The following is a 26,942-nucleotide window of genomic DNA, read 5'->3' on the forward strand; positions in this document are numbered from 1 at the left end:
GCCATGCTGAGCGCACTATATCAACAGCAAGACATCATTGTTCCCAACGGTTCAGCTCCAGAAATTGGAGTCACGGCCAACGCTGACATTAAAGTCCCCAGAAAGATGATTATTTTCTCCTTTCCTGATGGCAGTATACAGAAACATAGAAAATTTACAGCATTGAGAAAAGCTATTTCATCCATTTGTATCTTTTCTGATCCAAAGAGTTATTCTGCCTGATTTCACTTTCCAGATCTTGGTCTGAAGCTGTGTATATTCCAGCATTTCAATTCTTGCTCAAATATGCTTTAAATTCAGCAATGATGTCTGTCTCCACAATCCTTTCTAGCAGCTGATTCCAGACCCAGGAAAGAATTATGTCCAACCTCCCTCTAACACTTCCACTAATTACTATGAATCTATGCCTGCGTTATTGGCCTCTCTGCTGAGGAGATCTGTCCATCCTAAGCATTTTATTTAGGCGCCTCATAATGTTATACATCTCACTTAAATCTCCCACCAGCCTCCACTGTTCCAAAAAAACTTCCGCCTTCTTAAAATTTGTCCTGGGGGTGTGAGTGTCACTGGCCAGACTGGCATTTATCACCCATCCTCGGTTGTTTTTTAGAAGGGAGTTTCAGCTACCTGCAACTGAATGGCTTGCTCAGGCCACTTCAGAGGGCAGTTGAAAGCCAATAATGTTGCTCCAGGTTTGGAATCATATGTCGGCCAGACAGATAAGGATTTCAGATTTCCTCCTCTGAAGGATATTAGTGTACCAGATGGATTTTTAACAAAGATTTTGCAGCTTCAAGATTACTTGTATTGAGATGTGGTGGTGAAGTGGATTAAATTTCTCCCAGCCACCTTGGTGGGTTTTGAATTAAGGTGTTCATAGCATCAGATCCGCAGAATCCTTATAGTGCCATCGAGTCTGCATCAAGTCTCCGAGAGATCATCCCACCCAGACTCTCCCCATTACCCTATCTCCATAACCCCACACATTTATCATGGCCAATCCACCTAACCTACACATCTATGAGAGGAAACTGGAGCAGCCAGAGGAAACCCACAAAGTCACGGGGAGAACGTGCAAATTCCACACATAGAATGACCCAAGGCCAGAATCGAACCTGGGTCCTTGGTCTGGGTCGGTAGAATAGATTACTTGTCATTAACATTCCCATTGTGGTACTGCCCACTACAAGAGGGATTACATGAATGCAAGTAGTGATTTTGAGTCTTAAGTACACTATGCAGTACAAAGTCTGAAGGACATGTTAAGTAGATTGGCCGTGCTAAATTCTCCCTCAGTGTTCCCGAAAAGGCACCAGAGTGTGGTGACTAGGGGATTTTTGCAGTAATTTATTTGCAATGTTAATGTCAGCCTACTTGTGACAGTAATAAATAAACTTTAAAACTTTAAACTGCATTGAGCTGCTTTGTAATACTGAGTCAAATCTTGTTAAAATTGAATTGTAGCTAATATATTAATGATAAATTAAAATGCTTCTCTATTTTGTCCTTTGTTCACTAGGGCTGAGAGATTTTAAATGTAGGGTGAGTACCTGAACCCATAATGCAACACACACTGCATATCCCCAACCTCATATACTTTTGAAAATTGAGATTAAATTATTTGAAGCAGGTGGATCTCACAAAGCCTAGTTTCATCCTGAACTCTGGCTGGAACAAAGAGGTGATGCTTCCAATAAAGATTGAGGTTGGATCTTTCCAAGGCTGGGTAGTTGGGCTTCCCAATCATGCACATTGGGAGGAATAGTAGAAGGTCTGGTTGCAGATAACTCATAATACATTCTAGCTGTTGATATTGTGTTTATATCAGTTCATTGAAACATAGAATCCCTACAGTGCAGAAGGAGGCCATTCAGCCCATTGAGTCTGCACCAACAACAATTCCACATAGGCCCTATTCCTGTCACCCCATTTATTTACCCTAATAATCCCTGATGCTAGGGTTAATTTAGCCTGCACATCTTTGGAGTTTGAAACAACATTAGTTGTTGTTTTTGTATATTTATCATTGTGAACTTATATATTTTGTTTAAAATACATCTGGATGAACTGTTTGCGACCCTGGAAGGTGTAGCCCCAGAAGGGGAAAGGTGACTTACAATGCATCCCATTCTCATTTGCATTGAGAATTGTTGTCTACTGTATAAGAAAAGGCATATTTGCTATTGTTATTGTGTGCTGGCCTTGGAAAGTGTCCAGAGGAGGTTCACAAGAATGATCCCTGGAATGAAGAGCTTGTCGTATGAGGAACGATTGAGGACTCTGGGTCTGTACTCGTTGGAGTTTAGAAGGATGGGAGGGGGGTGTGGGGATCTTATTTGAAACTTACAGGATACCGTGAGGCCTGGATAGAGTGAACGTGGGGAGAATGTTTCCACACGTCGGAAAAACTAGAACCAGAGGGCACAACCTCAGGCTAAAGGGACAATCCTTTTAAACAGAGATGAAGAGAAATTTCTTCAGAGTGGTGAATCTGTGGAACTCTTTGCCGCAGAAGACTGTAGAGATCAAGTCATTGAGTGTCTTTAAGACAGAGATAGAAAGGTTCTTGATTAATAAGGGGATCAGAGGTTATGGGGAAAAGGCAGGAGAATGGGGATGAGAAAAATATCAGCCATGATTGAATGGCAGAGCAGTATCAATGGGCCGAGTGGCCTAATTCTGCTCCAATGTCTTATGGTAGATTATGCTGTTGTATTAAGGATGGCATAATCACTGCTGACACTGTGTTATATTGATTTGTCGTTTTACAATTTATTATTGTGGGATTGTAATGTATTCGGGTTTGTAATTCATTGCTGTGAAATTATTATTGAATTAGGTTTTGTATTTGGATGAATTGTTTTAAAGAGATAAGGAGATTGGGAGGATGAGGATTTCCTGGCTGCTGCAGGAGGTGTGGCCTGGGGAAAGCGCCCGCTCTGTGGACATGGCGGCGGCGGTGGCGAGGCGGCTGGAGTCAGCGCCGAGTGTAATCCACCGACATCGAGCCGGTGGAGCATGTTTTACACGGCGGTGTAGCTCGGTATGTTAGAGAAAGGATTCCCCTTCCTGAAGGAGGTTTCATTTTGCGATTTAAAACGTTTGCAGCCTCTGATTATTAGAGTCTGTGTTTTGGGTTTGCGGGGTGGCGGCTCCAGGCCTAGGCCTCGGCCGGGTTTGTTGAGGGGAGGACCCGGCGGGGTTGGGGGGGGGGGGGGATGGAGCTGCTGTGCCCGGTCCGGATCGCAGGAAGGGGGCTGACTCACTGACCCAGCGGCTGGACCCACTGACCCAGCGGCTGGACCGTGTCCCTCCCCCCGGGCCGGGCACCACATGGAGGCTGTGCCCCCTCCCCAGGAGGAGCCCCTGAGGGTGAGTGAATGAATAGAATCAGCAGAGGATTTTCACACTCATCATAAAACCTCATTTCATTAAAAATCCAGCGCTTGACCCCCCCCCCCGCCCCAGTTTGTTCACAGTAACTCCATTGCAGTGTTAATGTAAGCCTCGTGACTAACAAATTTTAACTTTAAAACCATTGGTTTGGAGATTGTGTTTGACTGGACACCATGATGATTCTTTAAACGTGTTAGACTTCTGATGCTGGTGAAGACAACTAGAACCTGACTCCAAGTCAATTAAACTGTTCTTAGTGCAAGTTTCTCTCTTTTCTAAACAACTTCTCACCCGAGTGTTAAACTTTCCATTTTCTTAACAGATGGTGAATTTCTGAGTCTGCAGAAAATGAAACCTCCTCCCTAACAGGTAAATTAAAATGTTCAATTTGCGATGTTCAGTAGGGAATTTTGACAGTAACTTCATCGCAATGTTAATGTAAACCTACTTGCGACGCTAAAACTAAAAAAAAACTCAATTTGAGTGTGGCAGTCGAAGGCTGGCATGGTGGTTAGTACTGCTGCCTCACGTCACCAGGGACCCAGGCTTGATTCCTGGCTTGGTTTGCTATTTGTGTGGCGTTTTCATGTTCTTCCTGTGTCAGTGTAGGTTTTCTCTGGGTCCTCCCTTAGTCCAAAGACGTGTGGGTGGGTTGGCTGTGTTAAATTGCCTCTTAGTGTCAAGGGGACTATGCATGGGGTTATGGAGATAAGGGCTGGGTGGAATTGTGGTTAGTACGTTACAGTGGGCTGAATGGCCTCCTGCACCTTAGAGGTTTTATGAATGTTTTCTAGTGGTTCAGGGGAAGCGGATGCTTTTAGAACAAAGGACTGTTTTAAAATAGGATTTGAGATAGAGATGGAGTGATAGAATTAGTGACTGAAGTGGAGACCATGTTGATCTGTACTGGGATAGAAGAACATAAGAAATAGGAGCAGGAGTAGGCCATCTAGCCCCTCGAGCCTGCCCCGCCATTCAATAAGATCATGGCTGATCTGTTGTGGCTCAGTTCCACTTTCCCACCCTCTCCCCATAACCCTTAATCCCCTTGTCTATCAAAAACCTATCAACCCGCGTCTTAAATATATTTAGCGAGGCAGCCTCCACCATTTCACCGGGCAGAGAATTCCAGAGATTCACCACCCTTTGAGTGAAGAAGTTCCTCCTCAACTCTGTTCTAAACTGCCTGCCCCCATCTTGAGGCTGTGTCCTCTAGTCCTACTGTCCTTTCTGAGCGGGAAGAGCCTCTCCACCTCTATCCTATCCATCCCATTCATCATCTTATACATCTCAATGAGATCTCCCCTCATTCTTCTAAACTGTAACGAGTACAAGCCTAGTTTATTCAGCCTTTCCTCATAATTCAACCCCCTCAACTGCAGTATCAGCCTAGTGAACCTCCTCTGCACTCCCTCCAAGGCCAAAATATCCTTGCGTAAGTGCGGTGACCAAAACTACACACAGTACTCCAGCTGCGGCCTCACCAGTGCCCTGTACGGTTGCAGCAAGACCTCCCTACTTTTATATTCAATCCCCCTCGCTATAAAGGCCAGCATCCCATTTGCCTTCCTGACCACCTGCTGCACCTGCAGGCTGGGTTTTTGCAACTCATGCACAAGGACCCTGAGGTCCCTCTGCACTGTCACCTGCTGCAGTTTTTTGCCATGTAAGTAATAGTCCTTCCTACCATTATTCCTACCAAAGTGGACAACTTCACACTTGCTAACATTAAATTCCATTTGCCAGTTCCTGGCCTATTCGCCCAGCCTATCTAGATCCTTCTGCAGACTTTCTACACCCGTCGCACAATTTGCCGTTCCACCAATCTTGGTGTCATCAGCAAATTTCGACACCCTACACTCGGTTCCCTCCTCCAGATCATCTATATAAATGGTAAATAGCTGAGGCCCCAGCACCGATCCCTGGGGCACTCCACTAGTCACCAACTGCCAATCCGAATAGCACCCATTGACCCCCACTCTCTGCCTCCTATTTGACAGCCAATCCTCTATCCACGCTAACACCCTACCCCCAACTCCATACCCCCTAACCTTCTGTAATAACCTCTTGTGCGGCACCTTATCAAATGCCTTCTGAAAATCAAGAAACACCACATCTACCGGCTTTCCTCTATCCACCGCCCTAGACACATCCTCATAGAACTCCAATAAATTCGTCAGACACGACTTCCCCTTAACGAATCCATGCTGCGTCTGCTCTATCAAATAATTCTCCTCAAGATGCCTCGCTATTTTCTCCTTGATCACAGATTCTAACATTTTACCTACAACAGACGTTAAACTAACCGGCCTATAATTCCCTGCCTTTTGCCTGCCACGCTTCTTAAACAATGGCGTAACATTAGCCGTTTTCCAATCTTCCGGCACTTCCCCGGAATCCAGCGAGGTCTGGAAAATAATCATCAAGGCATCCACTATCACCTCCACCATTTCTTTCAGAACCCTTGGATGCATTCCATCCGGTCCTGGGGACTTGTCCACAATCAGTCCCTCCAGTCTGTCGAGCGCTGCCTCTCTAATAACGGTAATGTCATTCAGGCCCTCCACTCCTACCATCTTTCCATCGCTAACACCCGGCAAACTATTCACGTCCTCCTCCGTGAAGACCGAAACAAAAAAGTAATTCAAGGCCTCAGCCATTTCCCCATCCCCTACCACTAAGTCCCCCCTCTCATCCTCTAAGGGTCTAACGTTTACCCTAGTCAGCCTCTTCCTTTTTATATATTTATAAAAACTCTTACTATCTTTTTTATATTAAGCGCTAGCCCAGCTTCATAGTTTATCCTACCCTCCTTTATCAACTTCTTCGTCATTCTTTGTTGACATTTAAACCTCTCCCAATCCTCTTCCCGCCCACTACTCTTAGCTATTCTTAACGCATCCGCTTTTAATTTAATACTCTCCTTTACCTCCTTCGTTATCCACGGCTGATTGTCTCTCCTCCTACGATCCGGTTTAACCATCGGAATAAATTTCTGCTGAGCACCAAGAAAGATCTCCTTAAAGATCCTCCACTGTTCCTCAGCAGAACTACCTTCCAATGTGCTCCTCCAATCAACATTCGCCAATTCCTCTCTCATCCTATCTTACTCCCCTCTGTTCAAACAAAGGACACAGGTCCGGGAACCCACTTTCTCCTCCTCCATCTGCATCAGAAACTCCGCCATACAATGATCACTCTTCCCAAGAGGATCCTTCACCACAAGGTCCCTAATTCTACCTGCCTCGTTACATAACACCAGATCCAAGATAGCTCGCTCCAGAAGGAGAAACTGAGGAGGCTAAAACCCCAATATGGACTGCTTGGGACAAATGGCTTGTTTCTGTGGAATTTGTACCTAGTGGTAATCTAATAGAATAATCAATCTAATCGTGGCTTGAGTTGAATTGGCTCCTACAGGGAACACATTCAGTGTACTAACCAAAGCGGGTGTGTAGGCTTATACAATTCAAGAACGTTCTACTCTTTTCGGGTGGCACAGTGGTTAGCGCTGCTGCCTTACAGCGCTTCAAATCCAGGTTTAATTCCAGCATCGGGTGGCTGCCTATTCTCTCTGTATCTGTGTGGATTTCCTTCGGCTGTTTCGGTTTACTCCCATCGTCTGAAAGACGTGCTGGTTAGGTGCGTTGGCCATGCTAAATTCTTCCTCACTGTATCTGCTGGAGTGTGGCAACCAGGGAATACAGGGAGAACGTGTAAACTCCACATAGTCACCCAAAGTCGGAATTGAACCCGGTCTCTAGTCTGGGCTGGTAGAATTCAAAGTTGTCCACTATAACATTCCTGCTGTGGCTCTGCCCACTTCAAAAGGTGCTAAATAAATGCAAGTAGTGATTATTGGTTTTAAGTATGCTCTGCAGTACAGCAGCCTTTCTGGAAAGTTCTACTCTATTGAACTGCTTGATAATACTGAGTCCAGTCTGGCTCAAATTGAATAGTTAATGCATTAATAATTTAAAATACTTCTCTATTTCATCCTTTACCTACCAGGGCTGAGAGATTTTAAATGCGGGGGCTACCTGATCCCATGTTGCAACAAACACTGCATGCCCCCAACCTCATCTATTTTTGATAGTTCATCGGGCCAGTGAAGCATGTTTTACACAGCGGTGTAGCTCAGAATGTTAGAGAAAGGATTCTCCTTCCTGAAGAAGTTTCCAGAAGGCGTTCGATAAGGTGCCTCACAAAAGGTTGCTGCAGAAGGTTAGGGTGCACGGAGTTGGGGGTGAGGTGTTAGCATGGATTGAGGATTGGTTATCTAACAGGAGGCAGAGAGTTGGAATCAATGGGTGCTTTTCTGATTGGCGGTTGGTGACTAGTGGAGTGCCACAAGGATCGGTGCTGGGGCCTCAACTGTTTACTATTTACATAGATGATCTGGAGGAGGGAGCTGAGTGTAGGGTGACGAAATTTGCTGATGACACGAAGATGAGTGGAAAAGCGAATTGCGTGGAGGGTGTGGAAAGTCTGCAGAGAGATCTGGATAGGCTGAGCGAGTGGGTGAGGACATGGCAGATGGAGTATAACGTTAGCAAATGTGACGTTATCCACTTTGGAAGAAATAATAGTAGGAGGGATTATTATTTAAAGGGCAAAAAGCTGCAGCATGCTACAGTGCAGAGGGACCTGGGGGTCCTTGTGCACGAATTGCAAAAACCCAGTCTGCAGGTGCAGCAGGTGATCGAGAAGGTGAATGGAATGCTGGTCTTTATAGCGAGGGGGATAGAATATAAAAGCAGGGAGGTCTTGCTGCAACTGTACAAGGCACTGGTGAGGCTGCAACTAAAGTACTGTGTGCAGTTTTGGTCCCCGTATTTGCAAAAGGATATATTGGCCTTGGAGGGAGTACAGAGAAGGTTCACCAGGCTGATACCAGAGATGAGGAGATTAGCTTATGAAGAGAGATTGAATAGACTGGGTCTGTACTTGTTAGAGTTTAGGAGGCTGAGGGGGGATCTTATAGAAACTTACGAGATAATGAAGGGGCTAGATAGGGTAGAGGTAGAGAAATTCTTCCTGCTTAGAAAGGATAGCAGGATTAGAGGGCACAGCCGCAAAATAAGCAGGGGGACAGTTTAGATCAGAGTTGAGGAATGTCTTCACTCAAAGGATGGTGAGTCTCTGAAATTCTCTGCCTGTTGAAGTGGTGGTGGCTACCTCGCTGAATATATTTAAGTCACGGGTAGATAGGTTTCTGATAGACAAGGGAATTATGGGTTATGGGGAGAAAGCAGGAAAGTGGAACTGATTCACTTCAGATCAGCCATGATCTTATTGAATGGCGGGGCAGGCTCGAAGGGCTAGATGGCCTACTCCTGCTCCTATTTCTTATGTTCTTAAGAAGGTTTCATTTTGTGGTTTAAAAAGTTTGCAGCCTCTGATATTAAAGCCTCTGGTTTGGGTTTGCAGGGTGGGGGCTCCAGACTGAAGCCTTGGCGGGGTTTGTCGAGGGGAGGACTCGGGGCTGCTCTGCCCGATCCAGATTGCAGGAAGGGGGCTGATTCACTGATCCAGTGGTTGAGGCCCCCGCCCCCCTAAGAGGAGCACCTGAGGATGAGTGAGTGAAGAGAATGGAGTCAGCAGTGGATTTTCACACTAATTATAAAACATCATTTCGATGAATATTTATATCGAGCGCTTGATTCCCCTGGTTTGTTCACAGTAATACGGTCACAGAAACTTCAATGCAGTGTTAATATAAGCCTTACTTGTAAGTAATAAATTTTAACTTTAAAACCATTTGAACAAAGAACAACCCTGCACGGGAAACAGGCCCTTTGGCCCAACAAGCCCGCGCCGCCATTTTAAAGCATTTTCCTACACCTACCTTGCCCCGTGTGTGTGCAAATGGTACCCCTATTGTAACCAGATTGTTTGGAGACTATTTGACTGGATACCATGATGATTCTTTAAACGTGTTAGACTTCTGATGCTGGTGAAGACAACTAGAATCTGACTCCAGTCAGTTAAATTATCCTTAGTTTCTCTCTTTTCTAAATAACTTTTCACCCGAGTGTTAAATTTTCCATTTTCTTACAGATGGTGAATTCTGAATCCGCAGAAAGTGAAACCTCCTCCCTAACAGGTAAATTAAAATGTTCAATTTGAGATATTCAGTAGGGGATTTTCACAGTAACTTCATTGCAATGTTAACGTATACCTACTTGTGACAACTAGTAAATATTAATATAATTGAGTTTTTTAGTTAATTAATATAATTGAGTTTTTTAATTTGAGTGTGGGAGTTGAATTTTTTTTGTGGTTCGGGGGAAGGAGATACTTTTAGAGGAAAGTTTTTTTTGGTGGGATCTGAGAGAGGGATGCAGTAACGGAGTTAGTGACTAAAATAAAGACCATGTTGATCTGTACTGGGATAGAAGGGGAAACTGAGGAGGCGAACACCCCAATATGGACTGCTTGGGTTAAATGGCTGGTTTCCGTATGATTTGTACCTAGTGGCAATTTAATAGAACATTATATTTAATCCTGCCTTGAGTTGAATGTGTTCCCCATAGGAGCCAAATCAGTGTACTAACCAAAGTATATGTGTAGGCTCATACAATTCAAGAGTACTCTACCCTTTTTGGGCAGCATGGTGGTACAGTGGTTAGCACTGCTGCCTCACAGCACCTGGAACCTGGGTTCAATTCTGGCCTCAGGAGACTGTTTGTTCTCCCCGTGTCTGCATGGGTTTCCTCCCACATCCTGATGGATTGGCCATGCTAAATTCTCCCTCAGTGTCCCTGAACAGGCACCGGAATGTGGCAACTAGGGGATTTTCACAATAATTTCATTGCAATGTTAATGTAAACCTACTTGTGAATGAGTCACCAGTAATTATAAGCCAGTGAGCCTTATGTCAGTGGTAGGGAAATTATCAGAGAGGATTCTTCGAGACAGGATTTGTTCCTACTTGGAAATAAGTGGACGTATTAGTGAGAGGCAACATGGTTTTGTGAAGGGGAGGTGTGCCTCTTGAACTTGTTTAAGTTTTTCGAGGAAGTGGTGAAGATGGTTGAGGGTAGGGCAGCGGATGTTGTCTACATGGACTTCAGTAAGGCCTTTGACAAGGTCTCTCCTGGCAGAATAGTTCAGACTGTCGCATGTGATCAGAGGTGAGCTGGTAAAGTGGATATAAAACTGGCTCTGTCAAAGAAGACGGGGGTAGCAGTGGAAGTTATGTTTCTGAATGGAGGGCTGTGACAAGTGGTATTCCTCAGGGATCAGTGCTGGGACCTTTGCTGTTTGGAATATATATAAATGATTTTGAGGAAAATGTAACTGGTTTGATTAGTTTGCAAACAACACAAGGGCTGGTAGATTTGTGGATAGCGATGAGGACACAGCAGGATATAGATCTGTTGGAGACTTGGGCGAAGAGATGGCAGATAGAGTTTAATCCGGACAAATGTGAGGTAATGCATTTTGGAAGGTCTAATACAGATAGGAAATATACAGTAAATGGCAGAAACCTTAAGAGTATTGATAGACAAAGGAATCTGGGTTTACAGGTATATAGGCCACTGAAAGTGGCATTGCAGGTGGAGAAGGTAGTCAAGGCATAAGGTATGCTTGCCTTTATTGGCTGGGGTATTGAGTTTAAAAATAGGCAAGTCATGTTGCAGCTTTATAGAACCTTAGTTAGCTGCACTAGGAATATAGTGTTCAATTCTGGTTGCCACACTACCAGAAAGATTTGGCGGTTTTGGAGAGGGTACAGAAAAGATGTACCAGGATGTTGCTTGATATGGAGGGCATTAGCTTTGAGGAGAGGTTGGAGAAACTTGGTTTGTTCTCACTGGAGCAACAGAGTGGAGACCTGATAGAAGTCTACAAGATTATGAGAGGCATGGACAGAGTGGATAGTCAAGTTTTTTTTTTCCAGGGTGGAAGAGTCCTTTACTATGGAACAGAGATTTTAAGGTGCGAGGGGCAAGGTTTAAAGGAGATGTATGGGGCAGACTTTTTACACAAGTAGTGGGTGCCTGGAACTCGTTGCTGGGGGAGGTAGTGGAAGTGGATATGGTCGTGACTTTTAAGTGACTTGTCTTGACAAGTACATGAATGAGATAGGAATAGAAGGGTATGGTCCCTGAAAGGGTAGGGGTTTTAGTTAAGTCGGGCAGCATGGTTGGTGCAGGCTTGGAGGGCCGAAGGGCTTGTTCCTGTGCTGTACTGTTCTTTGTTTTTGAGTGTGGGAATTGAATGTTTTCTAGTGGTTCCAGGGAAGGGGGTACTTTTAGAGCAAAGGATTTTTTCCGAAGTGGGGTTTGAGACAAGGATGCAGTGACAGTTAGTGACTGAAGTGGAGACCATGTTGATCTGTACTGAGATTGAAAGGGAAACTGAGGAGGTTAAAACCCCAATATGGACTTCTCGGGACAAATGGCTGGTTTCCGTAGAGTTTGTACCTAGTGGCAATCTAATAGAACACTCAATTTAGTCCTGCTTTGAGTTGAATTGGCTCCTACGGGGAACACAATCGGTGTACTAACCAGAGCTTGTATAAAGACTCGTACAATTCAAGAATGCTCTATTTTTTTTTGGTCGGCACGGTGACACAGTGGTTAGCACTGCTGTCTCACAGCACCTGGAACCCGGGTTCAATTCTGGCCTTGGGACACTGTCCATACAGAGTCTGCATGTTCTCCCTGTGTCTGCATGGATTTCCTCTGAGTGCTCTGGTGTCCTCCCACACTCCAAAGATATGATGGTTAAGTGGATTGGCCGTGCTAAATTGTCCCTTGGTGTACCTGAACAGGTGCCAGAGTGTGACGAGGGGTGGGGGGGGGTGGATTTTCACAGTAACGTCATTGCAGTATTAATGTAAGCCTAATTGTGATTATGGGTTTTAAGTCCACTCTGCAATACAGCAGGCTTTCTGGAAAGTTCTATTGAATTGCTTGATAATACTGGGTCCAGTCTCGCTAAAATTGAGCTGTAGCTAATGTATTAATGATAAATTAAAGTGCTTCTCTATTTTGTCTGTTGTCTATTAGGGCTGACAGGTTTTAAATGCAGGGTGGGTACCTGAACCCATATTGCAACACATGGTGTGTGCCCCAAACTTCATACACTTCTGAAAATTGAAATTAAATTATTTTAAGCAGGTGGATCTCATAAAGCCCGGTTTCACCCTGGACTCTGGCTGGATCAAAGTGATAACGCTTCCAATAAAGATTGAAGTTGAATCTTTCTAAGGCTGGCTAGTTGAGCTTCCCAGTCTTACACATTGGGAGGATGAGTTTAGGTGGATTCATTGCCTGCTGCGGGAGTTGTGTCCTGGGGAAAGTGCCTGCTCTCTGGGGATGGTCACAGTGAGATGTCAGGAGCTGGTGGAGTCAGCAGCGAGTGTAATCCACTGACATCGGGCCAGTGAAGCTTGTTTTTCACAGTGGTGTAGCTCGGTATGTTAGAGAAAGGATTCTCTTTCCTGAAGAAGGTTTCACTTTATGATTTTTAAAACGTTTGCAGCCTCTGATATTAAAGCCTCTGGTTTGGGTTTGCAGGGTGGCGGCTCTAGACCGAGGCCTCGGCGGGGTTTGTCGAGGGGAGGACTCGGGGGCTGCTCTGCCTGATCTGGATTGCAGGAAGGGGCTGAACCGTGTCTCCCCCACCCCCCCCCCCCCCCCCCCCCACCCCACTCCACGGCCGGGCACCACATGGAGGCTGTGCCCACCCCAAGAGGAGCGACTGAGGGTGAGTGAATGAAGAAAATGGTGTCAACACTAATTATAAAACATAATTTAGTTAAATATTTATATCGAGTGCTTGTTTTCCCCCAGTTTGTTCCCATTAGTTTGGAGATTGTGTTTGACTGGACACCATGATGATTCTTTAAACGTGTTAGACTTCTGATGCTGGTGAAGACAACTCGAATCTGACTCCAGTCAGTTAAACTATCCTTAGTGCAAGTTTCTCTTTTTTCTAAACAACTTTTCACACGAGTGTTAAATTTTCCATTTTCTTACAGATGGTGAATTTCTGAATCTGCAGAAAGTGAAACTTCCTCCCTAACAGGTAAATTAAAATGTTCAATTTGGGAAATTCAGTAGGGGATTTTCACAGTAACTACACTGCGGTGTTAATATAGCCAATTTATGTCACCAATAAATATAATTGAGTTTTTTTAAAGTTTATTTATTAATGTGCAAGTTGAATGTTTTCTAGTGGTTCGGGGGTAGGCGATACTTTTAGAGCAAATGAATTTTTTAAAATGGGATTTGATTCAGGAATGCAGTGACAGAGTTAGTGACTGAAATGGAGACCAAGTTGATCTGTACTGGGATAGAAGGGGAAACCGAGGAGGTTAAAACCCCAATATGCACTGCTTGGGACAAATGGCTGGTTTTCATAGTTTGTACCTAGTGGCAATCTAATAGAACACTCAGTTTAATCCTGCCTCGAGTTGAATTGGCTCCTCTGGGGAACACAGTGTACTAACCAAAGCCTGTGTGTAAGTTCATACAATTCAGGAATGCTCTGCTCTTGGGTGGCACAGTGGTTAGTGCTGCTGCCTCGCAGCATCTGGAACCCGGGTTCAATTTTGGCCTTGGGTCACTGTCTGTTTTCCCATTGTCTGCGTGGGTTTCCTTTGAGTGCTCCAGTTTCCTCCCATAGTCTAAAAGACATGTTGGTTGGATGCTTTGGCCATGCTAAATTCTCCCTTAGTGTACCCGAACAGGCATTGGAGTGTGGCGACTAGCGGATTTTCACACCAACTTCGTTGCAATAATGTAACCTACTCATGATTAGGGATTTTAAGTACACTATGCCATACAGCAGCCTTTCTGCAAAGTTCTACTCCATTGAACTGCTTGATAATACTGAGTGCAGTCTCACTCAAACTGAGTTGTAGCTCATATTAATAATAAATTTAAATGCTTCTATACTAATTCTTTGTTTACTAGGATTGAGAGGTTTTAAATGCAGGATGGGTATCTGAATCCATATTGCAACACACGCTGCTTGCCCCCAACCTCATCTGTTTTTGATAATTGAAATTATTTTATGTAGGTATATCTTACAATGCCCAGTTTCATCCTGAACTCTGACCATAAAACATAGGAGCAGAATTAGGCCACTCAGCCCATCGAGTCTGTTCTGCCATTCAGTCACAGCTGATAATTTTCTCATCCCCATTCTCCTGCCCTTGCCCCATAACCCCTGATCCCCTTATTAATCACGATCCTATCTACCTCTGTCGTAAAGACACTCAATGACTGGCCTCCGCACCCTTCTGCGGCAACAAGTTCCGTGGATTCACCACTCTCTGGCTGAAGAAATTCCTTCTCATCTCTGTTTTAAAAGATCATCCCTTTAGCCTGAGGTTGTGCCCTCTGGTTCTAGTTTTTCCTATTAGTGAAAATATTCTCCCTACGTCCACTCTATTCAGGCCTCGCAGTATCCTGTAAGTTTCAATAAGATCCTCCCCTCATCCTTCTAAACTCCAATGAGTACAGACCCAGAGTCCTCAACCATTCCTCATAGGACAAGTTCTTCATTCCAGGAATCATTCTTCTGAATCTCCGGACTCTTTCCAAGGCCAGCACATCCTCCTTTAGATACGGGGCCCAAAACTGCTCACAATACTCCAAATGGGGTGTGACCAGAGCCTTATAAAGCCTCAGAAGCACGCCCCTATCCCCCTCAATGTGATGCTGGAACAAATAAGTTGAATTTTTCTAAGGCTGGCTAGTTGGATTTGCCCATCATGCATATTGGGGGGATGAGTGGAAGCAGATTAATTGGCTGCTGCAGGAGGTGTGTCCTGGGGAAATTACCTGCTCTCTGGACGTGGTGGCAGTGAGATGGCTGGAGTTGGTGGAGTCAGCACCGAGTGTAATTCACTGACATTGGGCCAGTGAAGCACGTTTTACACAGCAGTGTAGCTCGGCATGATGTGGAGATGCCGGCGTTGGACTGGGGTAATCACAGTAAGAAGTCTGACAACACCAGGTTTAAGTCCAACCGATTTATTTGATAGTAAACTCACAAGCTTTCGGGGGTTGCCCCTTTGTCAGGTGAATGGAGAGTCTTGGTATGTCAGAGAAAGGATTCCCCTTCCTGAAGGAGGTTTCATTTTATGATTTAAAACGTTTGCAGCCTCTGATACTAAAGCCTCTGTTTTGGGTTTGCAGGGTGGCGGTCCCAGCCCGAGGCCTCGGCAGGGTTTGTCGAGGGGAGGACTCAGGGCTGCTCTGCCTGATCTGGATTGCAGGAAGGGGGCTGACTCACTGACCCAGCGGCTGAACCTTGTCTCTCCCCGACCAGGCACCACATGGAGGCTGTACCCTACCATCCCCAAGCGAGGCGCCTGAGGGTGAGTGAATGAAGAGAATGGAGTCAGCAGTGGATTTTCACACTAATTATGAAACATAATTTAGTCAAACATTTATATTGAGTGCTTAATCCCCCAGTTTGTTCCCATTGGTTTGGAGATTGTGTTTGACTGGACACCATGATGATTCTTTAAACGTGTTAGACTTCTGATGCTGGTGAAGACAACTCGAATCTGACTCCAGTCAATTAAAGTATTCTTAGTGCAAGTTTCTTTCTTTTTTTCTGAATAACTTTTCACCCGAGTGTTACATTTTCCATTTTCTTACAGATGGTGAATGTTTGAATTGCAGAAAGTGAAACCTCCCTAACAGGTAAATTAAAATGTTCAATTTGGGAAATTCAATAGGGAATTTTCACAGTAACTTCATTGCAATGTTAATGTAGCCAACTTGTGAGACTAGTAAGTAAACTTGTAAAAAAAAAACATATTTATTAATGTGCAAGTTGAATGTTTTCTAGTGGTTCAGGGGAAAGGGATACTTTTAGAACAAAGGACTGTTTTAAAAACAGGGTTTGAGACAGGGATGTAGTGAGTGTTAGTGACATGTTGGTCAGTACTAGGATAAAAGGAGAAAGTGAAGAGGCTAAAACCCCAATATGGACTGTTTGGGACAAATGGCTGGTTTCCATAGAGTTTGTATTGAATGGCAAGCGAAAAGAACACTAAATCTAATCATACCTTGAGATGAATTGTTTCCCCATAGGAGCCAATCACTTACTAACTAAAGCCGGTGTGTAGGCTCATACAGTTCAAGAATGCACTACTCTTTTTGGGCGGCACAGTAGTTAGTGTTACTGCCTCACAGCGCCTTGAACCCGGGTTCAATTTCAGCCTCGGGTGGCTGTCTGTTCTTCCTGTGTCTGCATGGGCTTCTTCCAGGTGCTCAGGTTTCCTCCCACCATCTGAAAGACACGTGGTTAGGTGCGTTGGCAATGCTAAATTCTCCCTCTGTACCTGAACAGGCGCCGGAGTGTAGCAGCTAGGGGATACGGGGAGAATGAGCAAACTCCACACAGTCACCCAAGACCGGAATCAAACTTGATCTGGGCCGGTAGAATACATGTCCACTAACATTCCCGCTGTGGCTCTGCTCACTTCTAAAGGTGCTACATAAATGCAAGTAGTGAGTAAGGGTTTTAAGTCCACTCTGCATTACAGCAGCCTTTCTGGAAAATTCTACCCAATTGAACTGCTTGATAATACTGAGTCAAGTCTCGCTAAAATTGAGTTGTAGCTAATATGATTTAAAATGTTTCTATTTCGTCTATTGTCTATTAGGGCTGAGAGATTTTAAAATGCAGAATGGGTACCTGAACCCATATTGCAACACACACTGCATATCCCCAACCTCATCTATTTATAATAGTTCATCAGGCCAGTGAAGCATGTTTTACACAGCGGTGTAGCTCAATATGTTAGAGAAAGGATTCTCCTTCCTGAAGAAGGTTTCATTTTGTGGTTTAAAATATTTGCAACCTCTGATATTAAAGTCTTTTGGTTTGGGTTTGCAGGGTGGTGGCTCCAGGCTGAAGCCTCTGTGGGGTTTGTCGAGGGGAGGACTCGGGGGCTGCTTTCCCTGATCTGGATCGCAGGAAGGAGGCTGACTCGCTGATCCAGCAGCTGAACTGTGCCTGCCCCTGCCCTGTCCCCCTCCCCCCACCCAAGAGGAGTGCCTGAGGGTGAGTGAACGAAGAGAATGGAATCAGCAGTGGATTTTCACATTGTAATTATGAAACATAATTTAATTAAACATTTTATATCGAGCGCTTGTCCCCATGCTTGTTCCCATTTGTTTGGAGATTGTGTTTGACTGGACACCATGATGATTCTTTAAACGTGTTAGACTTCTGATGCTGGTGAAGACAACTCGAATCTGACTCCAGAAAATTAAACTATCCTTAGTGCAAGTTTCTCTCTTTTCTAAATAACTTTTCACACGAGTGTTACATTTTCCATTTTCTTAGAGATGGTGCATTTCTGAATCCGCAGAAAGTGAAACCTCCTCCCTAACAGGTAAATTAAAATGTTCAATTTGGGATATTCAGTAGGGGATTTTCACAGTAACTACAATGTTAATGTAAACCTACTTGTGACACTAGTAAATAAACTAAAAAACTCAATTATATTAATGAGTCTGGGAGTTGAATGTTTTCTAGTGGTTTTGGGGGAAGGTGATACTTTTAGAACAAAGGACTGTTTTAAAGTGGGGTTTGAGGGATGCAGTGACAGTTAGTGACTGAAGTGGAGACCATGTTGATCTGTCCTGAGCTAAAAGGGGAAACTGAGGAGGCTGAATCCCCATATGGACTCCTTGGGACTAACGGCTGGTTTCCATACAGTTTGTACCTAGTGGCAATCTAATAGAACACGCGACTTAATCCTGTCTTGAGTTAAATTGTGTTCCCCGTAGGAGCCAATCAGTGTATTAACCAAAGCCTGTGTGCAAGCTCATAAAATTCAAGAATACTCTTTTTGGGCAGCATGGTAGCACAATGGTTAGTGCTGCTGCCTCACAGCACCTGGTACCCAGTTTCAGTTCGGGCCTTGGATCACTCTTCGTACATATTCTCCCCATGTCTTGGGGTTTCCTCCAAGTGCTCCAGTGTCCTCTCGCACTCCAAAGACATGATGGTTAGGTGGATTGGCTGTGCTAAATTGTCCCTCAGTGTACCCGAACAGGCGCTGGAATGTGATGACTAGGAATTTTCATTGTAATGCAGTGTTAATGTAAGCCTACATGTTATTATGGTTTTTGAGTCCATTCTGCATTACAGCAGCCTTTTGGGAAAATTCTACTCCATTGAACTGCTTGATAAGTCTCTCTAAAATTGAGTTGTAGCTAATATGATTTAAAATACTTCTCTATTTCGTCCATTGTCTATTAGGGTTGACAGGTTTTAAATGCAGGGTGGGTACCTGAACCCGTATTGCAACAAATGGTGCATGCCCCAAACTGCATACACTTTTGGAAATTAAAATTATTTCATGAAGGTGGATCTGACAAAGCCCAGTTTCATCCAGAAATATGGCAGAAACAAAGAAATGATGCTTCCAATAAAGATTGAGGTTAAATATTTCTAAGGCTGGCTAGTTGGGTCCCCCAGTCATACACACTGGGAGGGGATGAGTTTTGGCTGGCGTCATTGGCTACTGCCAATGTGTCCTGGGGAAAGTGCCTGCTTTCTGGGGATGGCTGCGGTGAGATGGCTGGAGCTGGTGGAGTCAGCAGCAAATGTCATCGGGCCAGTGGAGCATGTTTTACACAGCAGTGTAGCTTGGTATGTTAAAGAAAGGATTCTCCTTCCTGAAGAAGGTTTCATTTTGTAACTTAAAATATCTGCAGCCTCTGATATTAAAGCCTGTGGTTTGGATTTGTAGGGTGGCGATTCCAGGCTGAAGCCTCCGCAGGGTTTGTCGAGGGGAGGACTCGGGGGCTGCTCTGCCCGGTCTGGATCGCAGGAAGGGGGCTGACTCACTGACCCAGCAGCTGAACCGAGTCCCTGATTGGGCACCACATGGAGGCCACTCCGAGAGGAGCGCCTGAGGGTGAGTGAATGAAGAGAATGGTGTCAACACTAATTATAATTAAACATTTATATTGAACACTTGTCCCCCAGTTTGTTCCCATTGGTTTGGAGATTGTGTTTGATTGGATACCATGATGATTCTTTAAACGTGTTAGACTTCTGATGCTGGTGAAGACAACTTGAATCTGATTCCAGTCAGTTAAACTTCTTAGTGCAAGTTTCTCTTTTTTCTAAACAACCTTTCACCCGAGTGTTAAATTTTCCATTTTCTTACAGATGGTGAATTTTTGAATCTGCAGAAAGTGAAACCTCCTCCCTAACGGGTAAGTTAAAATGTTCAATTTGGGAAACTCAATAGGGGATTTTCACAGTAACTTCATTGCAATGTTAATATAGCCAACTTGTGACACCAATAAATAAACTTACAAGAAACTCAGTTATATTTATTAATGTGCAAGTTGAATGTTTTTTAGTGGTTCAGGGAAAGGGGATACTTTTAGAACAAAGGACTGTTTTTAAAGTGGGGTTTGAGGAACGCAGTGACAGTTAGCGACTGAAGTGGAGACCATGTTGATCAGTACTGGGATAGAAGGGGAAAGTGAAGAGGCTAAAACCCCAATGTGGACTGTTTGGGACAAATGGCTGGTTTCCTTAAAGTTTGTACCAAGTGGCAATCTAATAGAACAATCAATCTAATCATACCTTGAGTTGAATGTTTCCCCACAGGAGCCTAATCAGTGTACTAATCAAAGCCGGCGTATAGGCTCATACAGTTTAAGAATGCTCTACTCTTTTTGGGTGGCACAGTGGTTAGTACTGCTGCCTCAGCGCCTTGAACCCAGGTTCAATTTCGGCCTTGGGTGGCCATCTGTTCTCCCTGTGTCTGCATGGGTTTCCTCCCACCATCTGAAAGACATGCAGTTAGGTGTGTTGGCAATGCTAAATCCTCCCTCAGTGTACCTGAACAGGTGCCGGAGTGTAGCAGCTAGGGGATACGGGGAGAATGGGCAAACTCCACACAGCCACCCAAGACCGGAATCAAACTTGATCTGGGCCGGTAGAATACATGTCCATTAACATTCCCGCTGTGGCTCTGCTCACTTCTAAAGGTGCTGCATAAATGCAAGTAGTGATTGTGTTTAAGTCCACTCTGCATTACAGCAGCCTTTCTGGAAAATTCTACCCAATTGAACTGCTTGATAATACTGAGTCAAGTCTCGCTAAAATTTAGTTGTAGCTAATATGATTTAAAATGCTTCTATTTCGTCTATTGTCTATTAGGGCTGAGAGATGTTAAAATGCAGAGTGGGTACCTGAACCCATATTGCAACACACACTGCATATCCCCAACCTCATCTATTTATAATAGTTCATCAGGCCAGTGAAGCATGTTTTACACAGCGGTGTAGCTGTGTAAAAATGTTAGAGAATAGATTCTCTTTCCTGAAGAAGGTTTCATTTTGTGGTTTAAAATATTTGCAGCTTCTGATATTAAAGCCTTTTGGTTTGGGTTTGCAGGGTGGCGGCTCCAGGCTGAAGCCTCTGTGGGGTTTGTCGAGGGGAGGACTCAAAGAACAAAACCAGCCCGGGAAACAGGCCCTTCGGCCCAAAAAGCCCGCGCCGCCGTCTTAACGCCAGTCCCCCCCTCCACCCATGACCCTTATCTAATGTTTTATGGCCATCTGCATTGAGGGAAACTAATTTAGGGACAATTTATTACTGCCAATCAGCCTAATAGCACATCTTGGGGTGTGGGAGGAAACCGGAGCACCCGGAGAAAACCCAAGCAAGCACAGGAAGAATGCGCAAACTCCCACAGACATTGGTCCAAATCCATGTGTCTGCACAGCAACTCGGAGCTGCTCTCCCTGATCCGGCTCACAGGAAGGAGGCTGACTCAGTGATCCAGCGGCTGAACCATGCCTTGTCCCATCCCCCCCTCCCCGGCTGGGCACCACCTGGAGGTTGTGCCCACCCCAAGAGGAGCGCCTGAGGGTGAGTGAATGAAGAGAATGGTGTCAACGCTAATTATAAAACATAATTTAATTTAAACATTTATATCGAGCACTTGTCCCCCAGTTTGTTCCCATTTGTTTGGAGATTGTGTTTGACTGGACACCATGATGATTCTTTAAGCGTGTTAGACTTCTGATGCTGGTGATGACAACTCGAATCTGATTCCAGTTAAACTATCCTTAGTGCAAGTTTCTCTTTTTTCTAAACAACTTTTCACCCGAGTATTAAATTTTCCATTTTCTCAAAGATGGTGAATTTTTGAATCTGCAGAAAGTGAAACCTCCTCTGTAACAGGTAAATTAAAATGTTCAATTTGGGAAATTCAGTAGGGGATTTTCACAGTTACTACATTGCAATGTTAATACAGCCAACTTGTGACACTAATGAATAAACTTAAAAGAAACTCAATTATATTTATTAATGTGCAAGTTGAATGTTTTCTAGTGGTTCGGGGAAAGGGGATACTTTTAGAACAAAGGACTGTTTTAAAGCGGGGTTTGAGAGTGATGCAGTGTGACAGTTAGTGACTGAAGTGGAGACCATCTTGAGCTGTACTGGGATAGAAGGAGAAATTGGCATGGCTAAAACCCCAATATGGACTGCTTGGGACTAATAGCTGATTTCCATTCAGTTTGTACCTTGTGGCAATCTAATAGAACACTAAATTTAATCCTGGCTTGAGTTGGATTGGCTCCTACGGGGAACATGATCACTGCACTAACCAAAGCTTGTGTAAAGACTCATTCAATTCAAGAATGCTGTACTCTTTTTTCAGGTGACAGAGTGGTTAGTACTGCTGCCTTACATCGCCTCGAACCTGGGTTCAATTTTGGCCTTGGGTCACTGCCTGTTCTCCATGTCTGTGTCGATTTCCTCGGTGCTCCAGTTTCCTCTCACTGTCTGAAAGATGTGCTGGTTAAGTGCATTGGCCGTGCTAAATTCTCCCTTAGTGTACCCGAACAGGCGCCAGATGTGGCAACCAGGGGATATGGGGAGAATGTGCAAACTCCACAGTCACCCAAGACCAGAATTGAACCCAGTCCCTGGTCTGATAGAATACATGTTCATTAACATTCCCACGGTGGCTCTGTTCACTTCAAAAGGTGCTACATAAATGCAAATAGTGATTATGGGTTTTTGAGTCCATGATACAGTACAGCAGCCTTTTTGGAAACTTCCACTCTATTGAACTGCTTGATAATACCGAGTCATGTCTTGCTAAAATTCGTAATATATTAATAAGCTAATACATTAATAAATTAAAATGCTTCTCTACTTTGTCCATTGTCTATTAGGGCTGACAGGTTTTAAATGCAGGGTGTGTACCTGAACCCATATTGCAACATATGGTGTGTGCCCCAAACTTCATACACTTCTGAAAATTGAAATTAAATTATTTTATGAGGTTTCATCCAGAAATATGGCAGGAATAAAAAAAAATGCTTCCAATAAAGATTGAGGTTAGGATTAGGTTAAAGATTAGGATGAGAGAAGAATTGGCGAATGTGGACTGGGGGAGCGCGTTGGAAGGTAGGTCTGCTGAGGAGCAGTGGAGGATCTTTAAGGAGATCTTTCTTGGTGCTCAGCAGAAATTTATTCCGATGGTCAAAAAGGACCGTAGGAGGAGAGGTAATAAGCCGTGTATAACGAAGGAGGTGAAGGAAAGTGTTAAATTAAAAGCGGAGGCGTTGAGAGTAGCTAAGAGTAGTGGGCGAGAAGAGGATTGGGAGAGGTTGAAATGTCAACAAAGATTGACAAAAGTTGATAAAGAAGGGTAGGAGAAACTATGAAGCTGGCCTAGCGCGTAATATAAAAAAAGGATAGCAAGAGTTTTTATAAATATATAAAAAGGAAGAGGCTGGCTAGGGTGAACGTTGGTCCCTTAGAGGATGAGAAGGGGAACTTCGTGGTAGGGGATGGGGAAATGGCTGAGGTCTTGAATAACTTTTTTGTTTCGGTCTTCACGGAGGAGGACGTGAATAATTTGCCGGATGTTAGAGATGGAAAGGTGGTAGGACTGGAGGGTCTCGATGACATTACTGTTACTAGAGAGGTGGTGCTCGACAGACTGGAGGGGGCTGATTGTGGACAAGTCCCCAGGACCGGATGGAATGCATCCGAGGGTCCTGAAAGAAACGGCGGAGGTGATAGTGGATGCCTTGGTGGTTATTTTCCAGACCTCGCTGGATTCCGGGGAAGTGCCGGAAGATTGGAAAGTGGCTAATGTTACGCCGTTGTTTAAGAAGGGTGCCAGGCAAAAGGCGGGGAATTATAGGCCTGTTAGTTTAATGTCTGTTGTAGGTAAAATGTTAGAATCCGTCATCAAGGAGGAAATAGCGAGGCATCTTGAGGGGAACTGCTTGATAGAGCAGATGCAGCACGGTTTCGTTAAAGGGAAGTCGTGTCTGACAAATTTACTGGAGTTCTATGAGGATGTGTCTAGGGCGGTGGATAGAGGAGAGACGGTGGATGTGGTCTTTCTAGATTTTCAGAAGGCGTTTGACAAGGTACCTCACAGGAGGTTATTGCAGAAGGTCAGGGGGCATGGAGTTGGGGGTAGGGTGTTAGCGTGGATAGAGGACTGGTTGTCAAATAGGAGGCAGAGAGTGGGGGTCAATGGGTGCTTATTCGGATTGGCAGATGGTGACTAGTGGAGTGCCTCAGGGGTCGGTGCTGGGGCCTCAGCTATTTACCATTTATATAGATGATCTGGAGGAGGGAACCGAGTGTATGGTGTTGAAATTTACTGATGACACCAAAATTGGTGGAAAGGCAAATTGTGCGGAGAGTCTACAGAAGGATCTCGATAGGCTGGGTGAATGGGCCAGGAACTGGTGAATGGAATTTAATGTTGGCAAGTGCGAGGTGGTCCACTTTGGTAGGAATAATGGTAGGAAGGATTATTACTTACGTGGAGAAAAACTGCAGCAGGCGACGGTGCAGAGGGACCTCGGGGTCCTTGTGCATGAGTCGCAAAAACCCAGCCTGCAGGTGCAGCAGGTGGTCAGGAAGGCGAATGGGATGCTGGCCTTCATCGCGAGGGGGATTGAATATAAAAGTAGGGAGGTCTTGCTCCGGCTGTATAGGGCATTGGTGAGGCCGCAGCTGGAGTACTGTGTGCAGTTTTGGGTGCCGTACTTATGCAAGGATATTTTGGCCTTGGAGGGAGTGCAGAGGAGGTTTAGCAGGCTGATGCTGGAGTTGAGGGGGTTGAGCTATGAGGAGAGGCTGAATAAATTAGGCTTGTACTCGTTAGAGTTTAGAAGAATGAGGGGAGATCTCATTGAGACGTATATGATGATGAATGGGATGGATAGGATAGAGGTGGAGAGACTCTTCCCGCTCAGAAAGGATAGTAGGACTAGGGGGCACAGCCTCAAGATAAAGGGGGGGGCGGTTTAGAACGGAGTTGAGGAGGAACTTCTTCACTCAAAGGGTGGTGAATCTCTGGAATTCTCTGCCCGTTGAAGTGGTGGAGGCTACCTCGCTAAATATTTTTAAGACGCGGGTTGATGGGTTTTTGATAAGAGAGGGGATTAAGGGTTATGGGGAGAGGGCGGGAATGTGGAACTGAGCCACGACAGATCAGCCATGATCTTATTGAATGGCGGGGCAGGCTCGAAGGGCTAGTTGGCCTACTCCTGCTCCTATTTCTTATGAGGTTGAATCTTTAAGGCTGGCTATTTATTCATCCTCCCAATGTGCATGATTGGGAAAGGTGGATTCATTGGCTGCTACATGTGGTGTGTCCTGGGGAAAAGTGCCTGCTCTCTGGGGATGGCCACTGTTGAGATGGCTGGAGCAGGTGCAGTCAGAAACGAATGTAATCCGCTGACATTGGGCCAGTGCAGCACACTTTATACAGCGGTGTAGCTTGGTATGTTAGAGAAAGGATTCCCCTTCCTGAAGAAGGTTTCATTTTGTGATTTAAAACATTTGCAGCCTCTAATATTAAAGCCTCTGGTTTGGGTTTGTAGCTCCAAGCTGAAGCCTCCGCAGGGTTTGTTGAGGGGAAGATTTGGGGCTGCTCTACCTGATCTGGATCGCAGGAACGGGACTGACCCAGCTGCAGAACCGTGTCTGTCCCCTGGCTGGGCACCATGTGGAAGCTGTACCCCCCCCAGAGCAGCACTGAGGGTGTGAATGACGAGAATGGAGTCAGCAGTGGAATTTCACTGTAATTATACAATTTAATTAAACATATATATCGAACACTTGATTCCCTGGTTTGGAGATTGTATTTGACTGGACACCTTGATGATTCTTTAAACGTGTTAGCCTTATGATGCTGGTGAAGACAACTTAAATCTGACTCCAAACTTTTCACCCGAGTGTTACATTTTCCATTTTCTTACAGGTGGTCAATTTCTGAATCTGCAGAAAGTGAAACCTCCTCCCTAACAGGTAAACTAAAATATTCAATTATGAATGTGGAAATTGAATGTTTTCTAGTGTTCAGGGGAAGAGGATATTTTTAGAACAAAGGACTTTTAAGAAGGGGATTTAAGACAGGGATGCAGTAACTGAATTAGCGACTGTATTGATCTTGACTCGGATTGAAGGGGAAACTGAGGCTAATCTTCAATATGGACTGCTTAGGAGAAATGGCTGGTTTTCAGCAAACTAATAGAACATTAAATTTAATCCTATCTTGAGTTGAATTGGCTCCTACATTGAAAACAGTGTACTAACTAAAGCTTGTGTGGGCTCATACAATTCATATCTAGAATCTCTACTTTTTTAATAGCACAGTGGGACTATTTGCATCCTAAACTGCCAGAAAAATCCTTTACAATCTTAGCCTACACTAAAGTTCTGGAATGGACAAGTGTTACTGTTGATCCAATTTAACCATATCTGTCTCACTTTGTACCACCTTTTTTACTTCTGATTTAATCTAGGATTGAAAAAGATGGATTGCAGCGGCAATGGCTCCTGGATTACAGCGTACTTTGTGCTGAAATCTGAATGCTATGTTTCATAAACAGTCTTCAATAACTTTCTTCCATTTCTGTATAAAACCTTTAAACTTACAAGTTTAATGAACTTAATTCTTGTAATACTTTGCCTTGTATTTAATAGTAAATAAATACTGAATCTGATGTACAATCTATGTATACCTTTATAATTAAAAGGTTTGAATACTTCAGGGTTTTTGGTCATTTTTGAATATTTGTTCCTATCTGTTTTAATAGGAGTGCTACTGATGAGGTGGATTCTGAAACTAGGTAAGGGGCCAGGGAGCAAGAGAAACTAGCCTCTGATTGGATTAGTAGCTTCATAGCATTTTCCAAATTGAGCCCAGTTTAGGAACTGACCTATTTTGTGTACTGTAGTTATTTGGCCTTTTTTCTACAGCACAATCTGCAGAGAGGCCATTTAGCCCATCAACTAACTTTCATAGAAATGATGCAAAGGACATCCCACTCTGGCCCACCTCTCTGCCCTTTCCCCATAACCCTGCATATTTACTCTGGCTAATCCACCAAACCCAAATATGTTTGGACTGTGGGAGGGAAAACCACAGTTGCACAATATTTGAGCAACATGACAGCTCAGTGATGATCACTCTTTGCTGTGCAGATGCATGGATTTGGGTCAGTGTCTCAGTTTGCACATTGTCCCTGTGCTTGTGTGGG

General features: G+C 44.4%; 2 long non-coding RNA genes and 7 other non-coding genes across 14 annotated transcripts; all 9 read left to right on the plus strand.

The window, feature by feature from the left end:
- Positions 1-3,313: 3,313 nt before the first annotated feature.
- LOC145356572 (uncharacterized) lies at positions 3,314-13,012 on the plus strand. Its single transcript, XR_013889172.1, has 4 exons — positions 3,314-3,372; positions 3,719-3,765; positions 9,457-9,502; positions 12,927-13,012. It is a non-coding gene; the product is annotated as an uncharacterized LOC145356572 (long non-coding RNA).
- Positions 3,567-3,629, plus strand: LOC145356738 (small nucleolar RNA SNORD104). Its single transcript, XR_013889209.1, has one exon. It is a non-coding gene; the product is annotated as a small nucleolar RNA SNORD104 (small nucleolar RNA).
- Positions 9,313-9,375, plus strand: LOC145356733 (small nucleolar RNA SNORD104). The gene has a single exon (XR_013889205.1). It is a non-coding gene; the product is annotated as a small nucleolar RNA SNORD104 (small nucleolar RNA).
- A 37-nt stretch (positions 13,013-13,049) lies between the features above and the next one.
- On the plus strand, positions 13,050-26,412 carry LOC145356571 (uncharacterized). 6 transcript variants are annotated; one of them, XR_013889169.1, is made up of 11 exons: positions 13,050-13,116; positions 13,391-13,437; positions 15,558-15,739; positions 16,028-16,070; positions 17,272-17,483; positions 17,725-17,773; positions 19,139-19,306; positions 19,564-19,610; positions 20,806-21,597; positions 25,661-25,707; positions 26,205-26,412. It is a non-coding gene; the product is annotated as an uncharacterized LOC145356571 (long non-coding RNA). The 6 variants fall into 6 exon arrangements; XR_013889167.1 differs by having other exon boundaries at positions 17,272-17,439; XR_013889170.1 differs by lacking the exon at positions 17,272-17,483 and adding an exon at positions 25,261-25,480.
- On the plus strand, positions 13,241-13,303 carry LOC145356736 (small nucleolar RNA SNORD104). Its single transcript, XR_013889207.1, has one exon. It is a non-coding gene; the product is annotated as a small nucleolar RNA SNORD104 (small nucleolar RNA).
- LOC145356737 (small nucleolar RNA SNORD104) lies at positions 15,875-15,937 on the plus strand. Its single transcript, XR_013889208.1, has one exon. It is a non-coding gene; the product is annotated as a small nucleolar RNA SNORD104 (small nucleolar RNA).
- Positions 17,577-17,639, plus strand: LOC145356734 (small nucleolar RNA SNORD104). Its single transcript, XR_013889206.1, has one exon. It is a non-coding gene; the product is annotated as a small nucleolar RNA SNORD104 (small nucleolar RNA).
- Positions 19,416-19,478, plus strand: LOC145356732 (small nucleolar RNA SNORD104). Its single transcript, XR_013889204.1, has one exon. It is a non-coding gene; the product is annotated as a small nucleolar RNA SNORD104 (small nucleolar RNA).
- LOC145356730 (small nucleolar RNA SNORD104) lies at positions 21,405-21,467 on the plus strand. Its single transcript, XR_013889202.1, has one exon. It is a non-coding gene; the product is annotated as a small nucleolar RNA SNORD104 (small nucleolar RNA).
- Positions 26,413-26,942: the final 530 nt, after the last annotated feature.

The sequence above is a fragment of the Carcharhinus amblyrhynchos genome, chromosome 21 (assembly GCF_965287045.1).
Source record: "Carcharhinus amblyrhynchos chromosome 21, sCarAmb.v2.hapA, whole genome shotgun sequence".
NCBI lineage: Eukaryota > Metazoa > Chordata > Chondrichthyes > Carcharhiniformes > Carcharhinidae > Carcharhinus > Carcharhinus amblyrhynchos.